General features: G+C 44.4%; 1 long non-coding RNA gene across 3 annotated transcripts; it reads left to right on the forward strand.

Annotated features, from left to right (window-relative positions):
- Positions 1 to 1,063: 1,063 nt before the first annotated feature.
- Positions 1,064 to 16,557, forward strand: LOC116870410. Of its 3 annotated transcripts, XR_004383213.1 has the most exons (5): positions 1,064 to 1,382; positions 6,485 to 6,586; positions 14,030 to 14,105; positions 15,338 to 15,472; positions 16,165 to 16,557. It is a non-coding gene; the product is annotated as an uncharacterized LOC116870410 (long non-coding RNA). The 3 variants fall into 3 exon arrangements; XR_004383212.1 differs by lacking the exon at positions 16,165 to 16,557 and having other exon boundaries at positions 15,338 to 15,511; XR_004383214.1 differs by lacking the exon at positions 16,165 to 16,557 and having other exon boundaries at positions 1,064 to 1,204; positions 15,338 to 15,511.
- Positions 16,558 to 17,996: the final 1,439 nt, after the last annotated feature.

Consider the following 17,996-nt stretch of genomic DNA (forward strand, 5'->3'; position numbering starts at 1 on the left):
GTGTAAGAGGCTGGTTCAAATGTCTACTAGGGTAAATTGTAACTCAATGGGTCACCTAGAATCACTGTGGAGTTTCCTGTGTGTGTTACAATCTCATTGGCCACCTGTGCGTGGCCAGGCCCGACCGCATGGCCTTTGCCCTTAAAAGCTAGTCTGTGAAACAGAGAAGGGTTGCCCTCTCTTGTAAGAGGTGCGGCCCCGAAGGTTCTGTTAGATTCTTGATGCTTGGTGCGAAATGAAGCTTTGCTTGACCTGTGCTTTGTATCAGTCTCGCTCCTTTAATCACGGACCCATTATTGGGGCATAACAGGTGCCTGCCCGGTGAATGGTATTAGGTATTAGATATTAGATATTAGATATTAGGTATTAGATATTAGAACGGTGCTTGCTCAGTGAACGGTAGTACTGTTTTTTATGACATACCCACATCTTATTTTCATTCATCATGTTGCCATTTGCAAAGTATTATGATTCATGTATGTGGTCCTTATAATCTTCTCCTTAATGTTCTCTTCTCTAGACAGATGAAAGAACTAAGGTTCAGAGAGGACCTCTGTAAGAGTCCGAAAAGGGTGGCAGGAAGACAGCAGAGGGAGAGGAGTTTGCACATCAAACGCAGGAGGGTTCCAATTCCAACCAGGCCACACTGGTCCTACAGGAGGTACCTTCGGTGGAAAACTTCGAATGCTCAAAATGGGGAGTGATCACGTTGGCTGGGAAACCCATTCTTTCCTTAGTCAACAAACAAAGTTAGTGTTCCTGCACTTGAAATACGTCAATGAAAGATAGCCCTGCCCACCCCACCTCCAGGGTTTCAGTAGGGGAGACAAAGGATAAACAGGAAATCACAATAGGGATTGACAATTGTGTGCGAAGGAAAGTGCCTGGCACCTTACAGAGGCCAGGGCACCCAGCCAGCATGGAGCAGGGTGTGTGGGGAACTTCTCAGAGGCGGCCTCCTTCACATTCCACAGAACTTCAAGTTGAGGCCTGGAGGAGTGGCAGGTTTGGGGTAGGGTGTGGATTGGAGGTGGGGGTGGAGCTTCAGAGAGGGGTCAAGAGGAAAAGGAGGGGGGAACATTTGATAAAAACTGGGCAGAGGATGGCAGAGTGTGACACACAGTCGTGGGAGGCCTGCAGGAGATAGCGGGAACAAAGTCCAGGTGAGGAAGAGCTTGAGCAGAGAGAGAGGCCAAAGAATGAGGTGACTTTAGGAAACGTTTGGTGTTTGCAGGGTGTGGGCTGGAAACAGTGCTTGGGCGAGTCTTGGCCCTCCTGACTGGAAAGTGGGATCTTTCTGGGGGATAGGCTGATGAGCCCAAGTTTCCAATAAGGTGAAGGTGCTTCTGAAGACCCATGAGATGTAGAGTCTGACTTCTCTGGTAGGTGTGCTGGCAGCAGCCAAGCTTAGGCAGGGCAGGGCAATGTGGGGGAGGGAGATCCAGGAGAGAGAGGTTTGCTGCAGTGGGCATGGGCAGGAGGGGCAGCCCCTACCCTATGGAGATGCAATAAGCAGAAGAAACCCGAGAGGTGTGAAAGTGCAGGGATAATCAGTTCCCAGAGGGACTGGGTAGATTCTAGAAGTTTCTATCATGAATAAATACACACACAGAGGCCTTGAGAAGCAGGAAGTGGTTATCCTGGGAGGTAGACTCACAGGTGAATGTTGGTTTTCTTCTGTATGCTTTTCTCTATTTTCCGTGTTCTAGTGAGACTGTATAACCTGGGAAGCCAGACAAAGGACACGGTAAAAGTTATTAACACCCAAGAGGAGTCCTCAGTATAGAGCCAGACATCACCAAGAGGTCAGATGTCACCAGAAAGAATGAGGAACTAGACGGGCTTTGGGATGTGGCTCTGAGAGGGAGCAGGTGGCCTGAGGAAAGCAGTACCGCTGGAGGGAAGGGGGAGGTGGGGTCCACGTGGCAGGCATGAAGAAATCCCAGGGAAAGACAAATGACAGGCAAAGGGGAATATTTGYAGCCCCTACAGCGGGCAAAGGCAAATCTCCCTAAAATAGATATAGCTCCTAAAAAATTTTTTTAAAAGATTTTATTTATTTATTTGACAGACAGAGATCACAAGTAGGCAGAGAGGCAGGCAGAGAGAGAGAGGGGAAGCAGGCTCCCTGCTGAGCAGAGAGCCGATGTGGGGTTCGATCCCAGGACTCTGGGATCATGACCTGAGCTGAAGGCAGTTGCTTAACAGCTGAGCCACCCAGGCACCCTCAAAATTAACTATTTTAGAATAATTTTAGATTTACAGAAAAATTATGGAGATAGTACAGAGAATTTCTGTATCCCCTACATCCAGCTTCCCCTATAAGTAACATCTTACCTGAGTAAGATGTTTCTTACATCTTTACTTACAAATGTTTGTTATAATTAAGGGCCAATATTGATACATTAGTATTGACTAAAACCCATACTTTGTTCAGATTTCCTTAGTTTTTACCAAATGTTCCTTTTCTGTGCCAGGATCCCATCCAGGTTACCACATTACGCTTAGCTATCTTTTTTCCTCAGACTCCCCTTGGCTGTGACAGTTTCTCAGACTTTCCTTGTTTTTGATGACCTTGATTGTTCTGAGGAATACTGGGCGGGTGTTTTGTAAAATGTCCCTCTAGTGGGATTTGCCTGATGTTTTTCTTATAACTAGACTGGAGTTGTTGGGTTTTGGGGAAAGAAAGCACACAGTTAAAATGCCATTCTCATCACATCACATCAAGGCTACATGCTATCAACATGACTTATTACCGTTGATGTGGACCTTGACCAGCTGTCTGAAGCAGTGTTTGTCATGTTTCTTTTCTCTCACTTTTCATACTGTCCTTTTTAAGTAAATATTGTATTTATTTATTTGAGAGCAAGACACAGAGCATGGCTGTGGGGGAGGGGCAGAGGGAGAGGGTCTAGAGAGGGGATCCCAAGCAGATTTCACACCCACCGTGGAGCCTGGTGTGGGGCTCGATCTTATGACCCTGAGATCATGACCTGAGCCAAAATCAAGAGTCAGATGCTTAACTGACTGAGCCACTCAGGCGTCCCTAAAAATTCTATTTTTAAGTAATTTCTACATCCAACGTGGGGCTCAAACTCACAACCCCAAGACTGAGCACGTATGCTCTACGGACTGAGCCAGCCAGGTATCCCCATACTGTCCTCTTTGGAAGGAAGTCACCAGGTGCGACCCACTTGAGGTGTGGGGAATTATTTTACACCTTTGACATACTTTCATCACTGTGGGTTTTTTGCTCTTGCTTTGAGCATTTCCTTACTTTCTGGCAAAAGATGCTCAGGGCTCATCTTACAGCTCTCCTGCAGCAGCCCTAGAATCAGACATTTCTCCAACAAGCCCCAGTTCTGTTTATTGGAGCTTGGCATTACAGACCACGTGTTGGGTACTTGGTGTGTTCAGTGCTGCTGGAGAGTCATTGCTTTGGGTCCTCTCAGTTTCCAGAGTGAGAAAATGCATTTATGTATACTGACCCTCATATGTACATATATCTATAAATACATTATATATAATCATCTGTATCTATATTAAGCTGAACATGAATTCATATTGCCAACTCCAAGTCTAGTTTATGGCCATATAGGAATATTTAGCTTCTTCCCCTGGGTTATCTGTAATATCCCAAAGATATAGATTTTTTAAGTGAAAAAAAGTGCAGACTGATGAGTATAATTAGCTACCTTTGTGCAGAGGGCGGAGAAATAAGAATGTATCTTTGTATTTGCATAGAGAAACTCCAAAAGGTTGTATAGAAATCTACTGAGAGAATAGAAAATGTACATTCACACGGGAGCTTGCACCCAAGTGTTCATAGCTGCATTGTTCATAATAGTGGGTTTGATGGTTTCACAACAATGTGAATGTATGTAATGTCACTGGACTGGACTTAAAAATGGTTAAGATTGGTGGGGGGGGTTGTCCTTGGCTGGTGCAGTCCTTTAAACATCCAGCTGAGGTCATGACCTTAGGATCGTGGGATTAAACCCCTCATCAGGTTCCACACCAAGCAAGGAGCCTGCTTGGGATTCTCTCCCTTTCCCTCTGCCCCCTACCTGCCTCTCAAATAATAAACAAATAAAATCTTTAAAAAGATAGCTAAGATGGGAAATTTTACATTCTATTAAAACCATCATTTAAAAATGTACAAAAAAGCTATCGTGTTCATTTTGCTTTACTATTTTCCCCTCAGAATGTTTTCAGGATCTTCTAGCTGTTTCTGTGTGGCCTCCCATCCACTGCTTCTTTTTTTTTTTTTTTTTTTTAAATTTTCCATCCACTGCTTCTAACTGCTGCATATAATCCATGGTTTTTGTAGCACATTTTATTTTATTTCTTTTTAATTTTTAAAAAAATGTTAAAAGATTTTATTTATTTATTTAATAGAGAGAGAGAGAGAGAGAGAGAGCACGAGCAGGGGAGGGGTAGAGAGAGAAGCAGACTCTGACGAACAGGGAGCCTGAGGCAGGGCTTATGTCCACGGATCCTGAGATCAAGACCTGAGCAGAAGGCAGACGCTTAACCAACTGAGCCACCCAGTGCTCCACACATTTTATTTTTTTAATTGAGAAATCCTTGACATACAACATTATATTAGTTTTAGGTGTGCAACATAGTGATTTCATGTTTGTGTGTGTGTGTGTGTGTGTGTGTGTATATATATATATATATATATATATATATATGACGAAATGATCATCACAGTAAATCTACTTAATATCCATCACCATACATAGTCACACAGTTTCCTTCTTGTGCTGAGAACTTTTAGGAACTGTTCTCCTTGCAGGGTGCCTGGCTGGCTCAGGCTGTGGAGCATGTGACTCTTGATCTTGGGGTTGTGAGCTCGAGCCCCACGTTGGGTGTAGAGATTACTTAAAAACAAAATCTTTTAGGGGCGCCTGGGTGGCTCAGTTGGTTGGGCAACTGCCTTCAGCTCAGGTCATGATCCTGGAGTCCTGGGATCGAGTCCCGCGTTGGGCTCCCTGCTCGGCGGGGAGTCTGCTTCTCCCGCTGACCTCTCTCCTCTCATGCTCTCTCTCTCTCTCAAATAAGTAAATTTAAAAAACTTAAAAAAAAATAAAATCTTTTAAAAAAAGAGCTATTCTCCTAGCAACTTTCAAACCTATGATACAGTATTATTAACTATGGTCACGATGTCGTGCATAACATCCCCATGACGTATTCATTTTATAACTGGGCATTTGTACCTTTTTGACCCCTGTCACCAATTCTGCCCAACCCCCATCCCCACCTCTTATAACCACCAATTGGTTCTTTATATCTTTGAGGTGGTTTTTTTTTTTTTTTGCCTTTTTGTTTTGTTTTTAGATTCTGCATATGAGTGAGATCCCATAGTATTTGTCTGTTGTCGTCTGACTTGTCTCACTTAGCATCATGCCCTCAGAGTCCATCCACGTGGTTGCACATGGCACACTTGAGACCCCATTTTCTCAGAAACTGGAGGACGAAGCTATGGTGATATTCTGAGGGACCTGAGAAGTTGGGCTGAGGGTTTGCCTTGGATGTGGCCTCATCTTTCCAGAAAAATGAGAGGCCAGAAAGGGGGTTCTGAAGGAAATGGGGGCAGCAGCTGTGGAGAATGGCGGTTAGTCATCAAGGTGTGAGGTCTAGATTGTCGCACAGCCTCATTTGAGACCACCCAGCATGAGCTGTGCAGGTTGCAGGCAGCAGGGGCCGGGGCTTCCCCAGCAGGACCCTAGTACCCCGTGCTCTGAAGAGAGGAAGCTACCACACTGAAGGCCGGAAGAGAAGAGCAGGAAGTGTGGTGACATATCCTCAAAAGACAGCGAGGACAGAGTGGGAATGGTGTTCTGGGGTGTTCGGCGGAGGGAGGAGGCAGATGAAGATGCATACTGGGCAGCTGTCATATGGCAGAACTCTGGGTTTGGGGAGGGCTCACATGACAATCCAGGTGAGTGACACTCCCTTTCGTTGTTCAGCACACAAATTACAATGCGGCTCCTTGGAATCTGCGTGTGGTGATGGTGAGTTTAGGCCTGGGGAGTGCTGACTGCATGCCAAGCACTGAGCACACTTTCATCTCAGTTGTCTGCATGACACCCCCTGAGAGAGCCACTGTCGCCCCGTTAAAAGAAAAACCACAGGCCCAAAATGGAGTCACTTAGGTTAAGGCCCCACATCAGCAAATCCAGACCTGACACCTAACCTTACTGCAGTTTTGACCCCTCCCAGGAAGGTGACCTCTAAGTAGTCAACCTAGAATTTCCTGCGCAGCACTAGGAAATTTACGGATAGATCCATTCCATTTCCCTTGCCTAAAACAATAGACTCTGCTAATTACTTCCTTTTCCAGCTTCCTCTCTGCCTTTACAAACCTTTCATTTTCTATAGCTGGATGGAGCCTTTTTTTGTTTGTTAGGTGGGATGCTGCCCGATTCATGAATTGTTCAATAAAGCCAATGTGATCACGTCAACTGCCGTTTAACAGATTTGGTGGCCGTTGCAGATTGAAGAAGACTGCTGATAGGCATGGTGCCTGCGAACCCCTTTTTGAGTTCACTGTCTTTCTCACCATTTCTGAAGGCCATGGGTAAGTCTCTTTCAGTTGGGAGCTGGGCTCTCTTGGCGATGAGCTCTGGATCTAATTGGTTTCCAGTCCAGGGCTTAGTGGGTCAGCTTGAGCTGACAGGTGGTTCCAACTGAAACCGGAGGCCGTAGACCTTGGTTCAGTCTGCAGGTCCCCGGTTGTTTGGAACTTCTTGCCCCAGGTCCAATCTGAGATCCCCAAGTCTGCCTGTGGAGTTGCTGGTGGTACACAGGGCCTTGCTACGGACCTGTATGCAGTGTTGTCTAAACCTCAGCCCTTGCTTTTGTCCTCAGATGCCATGCTGGGAGCTGCTGGTGACCGCCATTGTCCATTTGTTTGGAATCCATCTGCATTCCCATTGTTTAAGGTCTGCAGGTCCAGTCCTCTGCCCAGTCCCTAGTTCTCTGGGTACTGCTGGTGTCCACAGTCTGTTTCTTCAGTTTCTCTTGGTTTCTGTTAATGGGCTCCTGGGGTCAAGGCTCATGCTTTGGGGGTCTTGGAGGCCAATAAGCCACAGAAATTGGTGGGCATGTGGTGAATGCTTCAGAGTTGTTAGAGCACATGCCACCTGACCCAAAGGTCCCTGTGTCAGGACAAGTTGGTCACAGAATGGGTTAGATCGGCATTAACCGCCAACCTCAAGAGACTTCCCGTGCAATGAGGTGACACAGTGTGAACCACAACAGAACCCCAACTCCACGGGGCATCTTTCTCAGGGACTAATCTGGCTTCGAGAAATCCAAAGGCTAAACTGAAAAACAAAACAAAACAACATAATAGAAAGAAGTAAATAAATAATGAAGGTGGTCTCCTTCACTTCTTTATTTTTTTAAAAGATTTTATTTATTTTTTTGAAAGAAAGAAACACAATGACAGAGAGAACACAAGCAGGGGGAGTGGGAGCGGGAGAAGCAGGCAGCCCGATGCAGGGTTCGATCCCAGGACCCTGGGATCCTGACCTAAGCCAAAGCAGACGCTTAACGACTGCACCATCCGGGTGCCCTGGATCCTTCATTTCTAGAGAATCCAGTGTACCACCTTCCAGGGAATCTGCTTATTTTTTGTCTAAGAACTACCATTCCGGAAGCTATAAATATCTACAAAAATGGCAATCTTTCAAAGCATGATTTGTGTCCTGAAGAACTTGGCTTTGTAACTGCTGGGTAGGGGGCCCCCAAAATAAGGCTGGATGGAAATGCGAGTTGCACCTCATTTACCGCTTGAACGTGGCTGGACAGAAACGTGGGCTAACCTCCATTTGCGGCTAGGGCCTTAGCAAACTGCTAGCAGCCCTCAGGGGAATTATGGCCGAGAATTACAGTGGCCATTATGAAGAACATTCCAAACAGATAAGATCCTGTGAGCAATGCACATAAAAACAAAGGCTTCAAAATTGCAAAAATAGATTAATTGAAAGTTGCGTTGCAAAAAAGCTGATAAAAAATTAAAAAGACTCAGAAGACTGTCATAATTCTTTTTTTTTTTTTAAGGATTTTATTTATTTATTTGACAGAGATCACAAGTAGGCAGAGAGGCAGTCAGAGAGAGAGGAGGAAGCAGGCTCTCTAGCAGAGAGCCAGATGCAGGACTTGATCCCAGGACTCTGAGATCATGACCCGAGCTGAAGGCAGAAGCTTTAACCCACTGAGCTACCCAGGCGCCCCAGACTGTCATAATTCTTATTTCTTCTGTCCTTTACTCGAATACTCATTCTAGTTATCCTCTGTCTGAACTGTCTTTACATGACTGTAGACAGAAGTCCACCAAGTTAATGACCTTACAGAGAGCCCCATATCTACCTTCAAGGAGCTCCCAACCCCCTACCCTGCCCCGTGAGTCCCTTCCAGAACTGATGGGACTCAGGGATTTCCTGGCAAACTGCTACATTATTCTCTTAGGCAGCAAAGGGAAATCCAAAAAGCAAAACAAGACCAAACCTTGCCAAATTCTAGTAAATATTAGAGTTATACTCCTTCCTCTTCAAACTCCACTCATGCAACTCATGAATCCCTAAACTCTTCCTCTGAAACTAATAATACACTATATGTGAATTAATTGAATTAAAAAAAAAAAAACAAAATAAAACTTGGGGTGCCTGGGTGGCTCAGTGGGTTGGGCCTCTGCCTTCAGCTCAGGTCATGAACTCAGTGTCCTGGGATGGAGCCCTGCATCGGGCTCTCTGCTCAGCAGGGAGCCTGCTTCCCCCTCTCTCTCTGCCTGCCTCTCTGCCTACTTGTGATCTCTGTCAAGTAAATAAATAAAAAAATTTAAAAAACAAACAAACAAAATAAAACCAAAAAACCTGCTTAGAACCTTCAGGTGGGATCCTGGAAGAACTGATGAAAGCTGGCTAAAGACTTTTCTCTCAGCTAAATGTACCCAGAAACAAACAAACCTTCCAGTGTAGGTGAATGGCTGTATCAGTCCTCCGCACCCAGCTACAACCCAATTCTTTAGAAGAGGGAGTAAAGGCGACTGTCCCTAATCTTACAAATCTTTACAAAACTGAACATGGAGTTCTAAGGACAATTCAAAGTTCATCTATTTCTTTTATTTTTTTTTAATATTTTACTTTATTATTTATTTGACAGAGAGAGATCACAAGTAGGCAGAGAGGCAGGCAGAGAGAGGAAGGGAAGCAGGCTCCCTGAGTGAGCAGAGAGCCCGATGTAGGGCTTGATCCCAGGACCCTGAGATTATGATCTGAGCTGAAGGCAGAGGCTTTAACCCACTGAGCCACCCAGATGCCCCAAAGTTCATCTGTTTCTTTACTGATCCCCAAACCTCCCCTATTTATCTTAAGAGTCTTGTAAATTATTGACTTAGAAAAAAACCAAAGTCCTTCTTGGAGGGATTTGAACTCTCTCCCTGGGACTTGGGGATAAAAATATTAAGCATAGAAACCTCAGGGAGGTCATTCTTTTTCTTGGCCCCCCCCCTTAAAATTTATAACTGGAAGTATGTAGTCTTAATTCCCCTTATCAGAAGTTCTTATCAGAAGTAGAACAAAAGGGAGAAAGGCCATTTGAAATTTTGATGAATGAAAAGTCGTGTGTTTTCTCCACAAATGTTAGTAGAAGCATCTTTAGCCATCCGAGCAGATGACCTTAACTTAGTCCATCTGCCAGGAAAACAGTTTGGATCCAACTGTTCTTTCATAAAGGAGGGTTTTGCATTTTCATACCCGTATCATGGCTAAAAAATTTAAAACAACAACTATAACGTCTCTGTTTATACGTTTATGGTAGATGGGTGACATTTTCTGCCTCTGGATGGTATTGCTAGAATTGATTTGTAAAGACTTCTATTTAACTGGCTTAAAAATAAACACTTACAAATTAAGTATTTCTAAATCTCAGAAATATAATAGAAATTAATCCAAATGTTTTTCAGGTTCATGCAATCTGGGAAGATATTTGGTATTAAAGCTAAGTTGGCTTAATTAAAATAGACATATCTTTAAAGTTATTAGCATTAAATATAATACTTTTATCCTACCCAGGTTTACTAATCAAGTAAGATCATGCTATCTCTGTTCCAAAATTTGTCAACAAGAAGAATAGCTTGGGACAATGGTTGATTTTATCTAATGTTTCCTGAAGTTTCTGCAGATAATCTAAACATAATTGTTAAGAAAAAATAAATTGGATAGATGTAAATAAGATAAAAATTTTTTAGATAAACTTTTAAAATAGTTTCCTCATGGGGCGCCAGGCTGGCTGGGTCGGAAGAGCATGTGACCCTTGATCTCAGGGTTGTGAGTTCGAGCCTCACACTGGGAGTAGAGATTACTGAATTTTAAAAAAAGTTTCCTCAAATCTTTTAAACATCTTCTTTGTTTTGTTTTTAAGTAGGCTCACACCCAACAAGGGGCTGGAACTCACGACCCTGAGAACAAGAGCCACATGCTCCACTGACTGAGCCAGCCAGCCACCCCTTCCTCAGGTCTTCTTGGTAACCTGATATCTTCAAGTTTTGCTCAGTGAAGCGATGAGTTATGTTAAATTCACAGAATATCTAGATCATTTCCAAACAAGACAAAACACTGAAACGTTAATTATTGAATGCAGGCTTATCTTCATTTGCTCCCTTTACAGAGGAACTAAAGATAATTGCATCTAGATTTGAGGAATTTGAGAAACAAGACAGAGGATCTTAGGAGAATCGAGGGAAAAATCAAACAAGATGAAATCAGAGAGGGAAGAAAACCATAAGAAACTCTTAATCTCAGGAAACAAATTGAGGGTTGATGGAGGGGAGGGGGTAAGAGGGATGGGGCGGCTGGGGGATGGACATTGGGGAGGGTATGTGCTATGGTGAGCGCTGCGAATTGGGTAAGACTGATGCATCACAGACCTGTACCCCTGAAACAAATAATACATTATATGTTAATTTTTAAAAAAGATAACTGCATCTATTAGTAAACATTTTTTATGCCATGTTGAGAAATTTTCTATTTAAAAAAACCATGTTTCTAGGGGTGCCTAGGTGGACCAGTTGGTCAGGCATCTGACTCTTGGTTTTGGCTCAAGTCATGATCTTGGGGCTGTGGGATCAAGCCCCACCATGGGCTCCACGCTCAGCCCAGAGTCTGCTTGGGACTTTCTCTGCCCTTCCCCCTGCTCTATCTCTCTCTAAAATAAATGAATACATCTTAAAAAAAAATTTTTTAAAAGCATGTTTCTAGAAGTCATAATAAGTATTTATAAGTCTGAAAATTCACAGCATTTTTTCTAAGATTTTATTTATTTATTTGACTGACGGAGATCACAAGTAGGCAGAGAAGCAGGCTAAGAGAGAGGAGGAAGCAGCCTCCCTGCTGAGCAGAGAGCCCGATGTGGGGCTCGATCCCAGGACTCTGGGATCATGGCCTGAGCCGAAGGCAGAGGCTTTAACTCACTGAGCCACCAAGGCGCCCCTCACAGCATTTTAAAAAAGATTTTATTTATTTATTTGTCAGAGAGAGTGCACAAGCAGGAGGAGCAGCAGGCAGAAGGAGAAGCAGACTTCCTGCTGGGCAAGGAGCCCAAAGTGGGGCTCGATCCCCTGGACCATGACCTGAGCCAAAGGCAGATGCTTAACCGACAGAGCCACCAAAGCTCCAGACATTTCAGAGTATATGTTAATATAAACAACAGTTCACAATCATTTACTTCTTAGTTAAGCTTCCTAAGGGTTAAGAATTCTACCAATGCATGTGATTATAACTACAAGAAATAATAAGGAGCATCTCTGTATACAAGAAAGGCAGAAAACAGGATGTGTGCTTTCAGTAAAAGAAGTTAGGAATGGAAATGCATTTTTGTAGATGGAAATTTTAGTAATTTTGTCCCAAAATGAGGGTATTTAAAGAGGGAAAATATAGGACAAAATCTGAATGTAAAACAGAAAGAAAAAGAAAGTTGTAGATCTGTGGAAAAGGAATTTTTGAAAAGGAATTTTAATGTGTGATCAAGCTGGTGAAGATGAAAATGAACTTATTTAAAGATAAGTTGAGGACTGGGTGGCTCAGTCAGTTGAGCGTCTGAATCTTGATTTCGGCTCAGGTCATGATCTCAGGGTTGTGAGATCAAAACCCACCTCTAGCTCCACGTTGAGCATGGAGCCTGCTTAAGATTCTCTCTCCCTCTCCCTCTATCCCCCACCCCAGCCCCGCACACGCTCTCTCTCTTTCTCTTAAAAAAAAAAAATAAAAAAATAGGGGCACCTGGGTGGCTCAGTGGGTTAAAGCCTCTGGTTTCGAATCAGGTCATGATCCCAGGGTCATGGGACTGAGCCCCACATTGGGCTCCCTGCTCAGCAGGGAGCCTGCTTCCCTTCCTCTCTCTTTTCCTGCCTCTCTGCCTACTTGTGATCTCTGTCAAATAAATAAATAAATTATAAAATAAATCTTAATTATAAATAAATTATAAATAAATCTTTAAAAAATTATACGAATTTCTATTTGGATACTCTGTGCACATGCAAAAAAAATTAAAATGAGTTTTAATATCAAAAGTACAGTGCTGCAAAATTAGCAGTTAGCTTTTCTCTCAGTTGAAAGTTTTCTCAGGGCACGGGGCAGGTTCAGTGGAAAGAGCATGTGATCCTTGATCTCAGGGTTGTGAGTTCAAGATCATAGGGTCATGGGCTTGAGCCTCACATTGGGTTTAGAGATTACTAAAACAAACAAACAAACAAACAAACAAAAAAAAAAAACAAAAAAAATTAAAAGAAAAGGATAGTTTTCAGGGTGCGTGGCCCCTGGCTGGCTCAGTCATTAAGCATCTGCCTTCAGCTCAGGTCATGATCCCTGGGTCCTGGGATGCAGACCCCACATCAGGCTCTCTGCTCAGCGGGAAGCCTGCTTCTCCCTCTCCCACTCCCTCTGCTTGTGTTCCCTCTCTTGCTGTGTCTCTCTCTGTCAAAGACATAAACAAAATCTTAAAAAAAAAAGGATAAGGGTGCCTGGGTGGCTCAGTGGGTTAAAGCCTCTGCCTTTGGCTCAGGTCATGATCTCAGGGTCCTAGGATGGAGCCCACATCAGGCTCTCTGCTCAGCAGGGAGCCTGCTTCCCTTCCTCTCTCTCCGCCTGCCTCTCTGCCTACTTGTGATCTCTGTCTGTCAAATAAATAAATAAAATCTTTAAAAAAAAAAAAAGGATAGTTTTCTAGATTATTGATCTGGTCACTCTTTATTTTTAGATTACTGATCTGCTCTTGATAAGACATTGTAAATAAAGTTTTTTTCTTTACCTTTAATGTAATCTGCCTAGAAACACAAAGGTTCTGTTTGCCTTTATTGGATCTTTGATTATAAAAAAAGAAAAAACCTGAATCTTTTTAATGTTAAAAGAGCCAAAGTTTTTTTTTTTATAACTCTTTAACTTTCTGTATTTGCCTGCAGTCTTGTCACTTTGATAACCAGATAACCAAGTATTGTGAAAGTGACCTATGATTCTGTTTGATCAAGTGCTTTAAAACCTTTTGATATTTTTCGATGAACCTCCCCCAAATCAAATCCTAAATAGTTCTTTTGGCCTTGACCTAGCTTTGGGTTATTTCAGAAGTTTTCCAGAACACTTCAAAGAATTTGTTCCCTCTCCTTTTTAAAAAGGGAGATAGCAAACTAATTAGGTTTATTTGATATATTAAATTACATGGGGAGCATTGTCAAATAAGTAATACTAAGCCTTCTTTATATTATGTCTGTATACATGTTCCAGAAATTATGTAATATTCCTGGAAATCTGATGTGACCTAGTATAATGTCAGGGCTTGTAATTCTAATTACTATCTTAAAATGTATGTCCCCAAAATAACCACATGTCTTTGTCAATTGCATTACAATGAACTCTCATCAGATCTTTACCCAGGTCATTTTAAAGTCTTTTATCATTTATCAGTAGTTATTGCTGTACTCAGAGACTTCTACAAAATTTCCTGCAACTGTGCTTTATCTTCAGAGGAATTCGTGGAAGGGAATCTGACAAGCACTCTCAAATACAGATTTCTGAAAATGTTCCGATCATACAACTGAACTGGTAAGAACAAAGACTGCCCTTGAACGTCTTTGGAAGGGACTAAGGGCAGGTCTTCCTCACCAACCAGATGACAGCCAAACTTCAAGGGCTTAAACCTTGGATGTGCATCTTGGAGCTGGTGAAGGCTCCACCTGACATGGGTCCTACACAGCCCAGGAGACCGCCCATCCACGTGAGGAGGAAGAGAAGTAGCCACATCAAGGTAGACTGCTTCCTCCAAGTGGCCTGATCGAGACCTCACGCTTTAACTGAATAGGAAACCTTTCTTTTTTTTCACTCCGGCACTGGCCTGGAAAGATGACATCATTAGTGTCTCAGGCCATTGCCGAGGGAGATAACCTTGGCCTTTCAGACTGCTGGATTTGACATCCAAAACTCCTTATCTGTCCATTCACCCCACCACTTTAGTGAAAGTGGTTTGGGCCCTGTTGGGTTTGTCCTTTGTCTTTGGTAGTTATCACTGTCTGTGGGCCTATGAATGTTTATATGCCTCTCAGGGTTTCTCACCTCCCTGGGCCCCCAACTTTTTACAAGTAGAATTAGACATCTCATTGGTTGACTCTCTGGATTTACATCTTCTAGTTAGAAAAGACCTACTAGGAGACATTCACAACTCAGGATTTGCTCCCTTTGACAGAGCCACACTTTCCTGGTTAGGAGGAAACATAAATAAGAATATGATCGGGGTGTCTGGGGGGGCTCCGTTGGTTAGGCGTCTGTCTTCGCCTCGGGTCATGATCTCAGGGTCTTGGGATTGAGCTCCCCATCGGGCTCCCGGCTCAGTGGAGAGCCTGTTTCTCCAGCTCCCTCTGCTGCTCCCCCTGCTTGTGCTCTCTCTTCCTTTCAAATAAATAAATAAAATCTGAAAAAAAAAAAAGAATATGATTGAAACCTCTCCTTAACTCTTAAAGGAGTTAACTCTTAACTCCTTAACTCTTACTCACTAAGACAATAGCGGCCCGACAAATCCTTCCAGCTCTCCAGACGAAACTGTTCTTTACAGTAGGATAGCCTCTGAGCAAAGAGGTGTTTGAGCTGTGGTCAACCCTACTTGCTGCACCGGGATTGACTCTTCTGGGGAAGTTGAAACTCAAGGGCACAAGATCGCGGGGTGTCCCTTTGACTTATTTGATTCTCATTGGTTTGGGTCTGAAGTGTACTCCAGACGTTAGGGATTATCCTGTTTATAATAATCACAATAACCTCCCCGGTGCATTGTGCTCTCTCTAAAGCTTTAAATGCGTGTTCCCAGCTGCTGACCACCCAGCATGTGATCTCCTGAAGACTGGACTGTCAGAAAAACAATGAAGAGGACAATGAGCTTAAAAATTATGAACTTTGGGACACCTGTTGACTCAGTCGGTGGAGTATGCAACTTTTTTTTTTTTTTAAGCATGAGATTCTTGGGGCGCCTAGGTGGCTCAGTGGGTTAAAGCCTCTGCCTTCGGCTCAGGTCATGATCCCATGGTCTTGGGATCGAGCCCCGCATCGAGCTCTCTGCTCTGTGGGGAGACTTCTTCGTCCTCTTTCTTTGCCTGCCTCTCTGCCTACTTGTGATCTCTGTCTGTCAAGTAAATAAATAAAATCTTAAAAAAAAAAAAAAAAGCATGAGATTCTTGATGTCTGTGTTCTGAGTTCAAGCCCCATGCTGGGTGTAGAGATTACTTAAAAACAATTGTGAACCTGAAGTTGTAAACTATGACTAACCATAGTCGTAGAATGCCTTACATTTTGATCACCTGTCTCAGTTAAGCTTAGAATTTAATCGAAAGGAGATATTGCTAAAAAGAAAATCACAGGCCCCACATGGAGTCACTTATGTTAAGTCCCCACATCAGCAAACCAAGACTTAATACCTAACCTCTTTGTCATTTCAATCCCCCCAGGAGTGAGGTCTAACCAGTCAACCTGGAAGTCCCTGAGCAGCACTAGGAAATTCACAGATAGGCACCTCCTGTGCCCCTTAGAAGGGAGACCTTACCTAAAACAATACCCTCTTCGCTGATAATCCCCTCCCCTTCGCCTCCTCTCTGCCTTAACAAACCTTTCTTTTCTATAGCTGCACAGAGCTTTTTTCTGTTTGCTAGGTGGGATGCTGTTGGATTCATGAACTGTTCATAAAGCCAATTTGATTTTTTAAATTACTCAGTGAAATTTTTATTAACGTCGCCAGTCCACAGTTGAGGAAAAGGAAACTGTCAGAGAAATAAAATAAGTTGCCGAAAATCACCCAGACCAAAGTTGGCAGCATCTCGCCCTAGGGCAAGGAACAAGAGGTTGGGTCAGCATCTTGCCAGGCTTCCCAGAACCCGCTGGGACTCCCCAGAACCTCTCCAAACCTCAAAGGACCTGCTAGTTTCCAGGCCACCCCAAATGATCCCTGCCCTGCCCCCTTTCTTGGTTCCTTAGAGAGCAACTCTGCGGAGAAAAGGTGGCAAAAGGTGGGGCGCAGGAAACCAACTTTAAGAGGCTCCTTAAGAGAGCGTGACCTTTCAGACAAGATTTGTAGGGAGCAGAGGAAGGAAGAGGGGTGTGGCCTGTGGAGATGATTTCTGGGAAGTGGTGGGAGCAGCAGGGGAGGGAGAGGGTGGCTGACTCAGTTTCATCTTTGAGGACACAAAGGAGGCAGGGGGCAGGGCTGGTGCAGAGAAATCAATCACTGGATGGCCTGGGCCAAGGGTTAGGGGTGGTTGTTGGAATCCCGGCCCCCAGCTAAGCATAAGAGGGGTGGGTGGATGTCCGTGCAAATGGAAAGAAGCCTCAGTGCAGGGCTGCAAGAGGAATTTGAAGCCAGCCCGCACCCTCCCTCTGCCCAGGACAAAAGTGCACACAGACACAGGAAGGATCTAGATGCATTTAAGGTCAACAGGTCCCCAAGCTAAGGGGATCTGGAGGCAGTCTCTGTCCAAGAGGCTAAAAAGCTTGCAAACACAGGACCGGGTGCCCAGGCCAGAGATACCAGAGGGAAAACCATGGAAAGATCTGGAAGGATAGGTGGATGATGTGTAGTTGAGGGGGTGCTGTAGGTGGTCTGGGCTTCTCACTGCAGGGAGTGGCTGGAGGCTGGGTGAGGGGGGATCTGGGGTAGAGACTCCAAGGTCCTTGATCCTTCCTGCGAGGGCAGTAGTTTGGCAGGCAGCAAGTCTCTAAGCATAAAAATTATTTAAACAGAACACCTTTCAGGCAGGAACGAACTCACGTGTTGCCACAGTTCTCGACCCTATGGGCCTCACACCCAGGAGGGTTGGTTCATTTCTACCATCAGCTGGCTGGTGTAGGTGTTGGATTTTTGACCTTTGAGATGCTCACACTAACCTTTGCAGGCCCCAAAAGAAGAGAAGAGGTTAGGCCCTGTGGGTCCCTAACTTTGCCCAGTGCTGTCTCCCCTGATGTTGCCCCTTGGTATGCTGCTCCGTACAGTCAGCTGGGAGGGCCTGCTGTGCTTTTAGCAACCCTGGGACCGCACATAAAGCCGTCAACAGCGCCCTCTAGTTTCGTGACAGTCCTGCCTTCTTCCCTGGAAGTAGGGTGACACCCTGAGAGCTCCTGGGGCCCCTCTTTGGGGCTGGGGAAGTGATTTCCACCCCTGCCCGGAATTCTCTTGGCATAGGTACATGGAGACACAGAAGCCAGTGGCATGGACTGTTTATTATAATAACGCTCCCCACGTGAGGCAGAGAAGAGGGGGGCTGTGCCAGGAGGGATAGTCAGCAGGTAGGTGTGAGCAGGAAAGTGTGGAGAGCCTCCACAGCCACTAGGGAAGTGACAATCTTGGTAAAATATACTCAGAGAGAGAGATAGAGAGGGAGGGAGATGGGGGAATCCAGCCACCAGAAGCAGGCTGGGGAGGAAGGGAAACACGATGGGCTGGGAAGGTGGATGCTGGAGGGC

The sequence above is a fragment of the Lontra canadensis genome, unplaced genomic scaffold, assembly GCF_010015895.1.
Source record: "Lontra canadensis isolate GAN:19392208 unplaced genomic scaffold, GSC_riverotter_1.0 scaffold23, whole genome shotgun sequence".
NCBI lineage: Eukaryota > Metazoa > Chordata > Mammalia > Carnivora > Mustelidae > Lontra > Lontra canadensis.